The 1295-nt window shown below is 34.1% G+C and overlaps 1 protein-coding gene across 1 annotated transcript in view; it reads left to right on the plus strand.

The window, feature by feature from the left end:
- The window catches only part of LOC106882835 (alkaline phosphatase), a 14438-nt gene that overhangs the window by 705 nt on the left and 12438 nt on the right, over window positions 1-1295 (plus strand). The window lies entirely within an intron of this gene.

Raw genomic sequence — 1295 nt, forward strand, 5'->3', positions numbered from 1 at the left:
TTTAAAGATTTGAGATTGTGATTCTTCAGAAAAAAAAAAAAATTAATTTCTGTGTCTTTTCTCGGACCACTTTCCGTACTTTTCTGTAACTTTTTTGGGTATTTTTTAATGTTTTAGCGATTTTTTTCACATTTACATTTCTTAAGCATCAGATATTGCCGTTATATAGAAACAGAATTTTCACAAATTCGATTATTTGACGAGAATTTCAAAATTTATCTGTTTTATAAAAAAATTTCTTCTCTGCCGTAACTTTTCCTCTTTTTTTTAAATACGTTCTTCACTTATTTTTGTTTGTTTTAAAATTTCCAAAAAAAAAAAAAAATAATAATAATCAGAATGCCAAGAACCGGACGAAATGCTGCCAAGCATTTTGTCCGACACGTTAACGATTCTGTCATTTTGTTGCCTTAGATGCATACATACATGGCGTCGTTTAACCCTTCATGCAATATCTTGTAGTTGAGAGATGTCGATGATGTGATTGTTTAGTTTTAGAATGACATTGTAGGGTTGGTGTGAGAGGCTGGATTTGGTCAGTTTCAACATAAAACGGGTTGAATATTTCTGCCGGACATGGCCGGTTTGAATGCTAAAGAGTTAAGTTACATTTGCTGATTTGTCTTAAGAAAGAAAAAATCGAGCGATACCGACATAAATAAAATTATGAAGTAGCAGACGATTCTCTCACATAAATACAATCATGTGAAAGTGTTACGGAGTGTTGTGTGTAACCTGTCTAAGATATTTGCATAACGTGTGGGATTTCTTTTTCAAGAATGCATAGAAATTATGTCATTATGCATAATTGCTTCTCACAAACTAATGTTTCTTTATTAGGCTGAGACTGCAGTGAAAGCTTCACTCAAGCTATCTTTCAATCGTAATAGTGACTATTAAAATCATTTATCACCCTTTGATAATCTCGTTGTAGTGCTACGGAGCACAGTTGAGTACAGGGGTCGATGTAATCGACTAGTTCCCTCCCCACAAATTTCAGGCCTTGTGCCTATAGTAGAAAGGATTATTATCATTGTTATTATTATTCAGTAGTCTTATTTTTATAACGTGCTTTCACTTCACTACCGAGCGCAGCTCTGTGTGCCTTGGGTATGTGCTGTGGTTTGCTGTGGTGCTCTTATGGTCACTGTACTGAAAGTGTTTTATGTAGAATGTGTGCGGTGCCTAGTGGTGCTATTTTCTGTATGTTATATATATTTGTTAGTCCTGGTGTTTTTGTTATGTATTTGTCTGAATATTTTTTTATTATACCTAAGGCACCTACTCTGATAGGA

This window comes from Octopus bimaculoides, chromosome 25 (assembly GCF_001194135.2).
Source record: "Octopus bimaculoides isolate UCB-OBI-ISO-001 chromosome 25, ASM119413v2, whole genome shotgun sequence".
Classification (NCBI taxonomy): domain Eukaryota; kingdom Metazoa; phylum Mollusca; class Cephalopoda; order Octopoda; family Octopodidae; genus Octopus; species Octopus bimaculoides.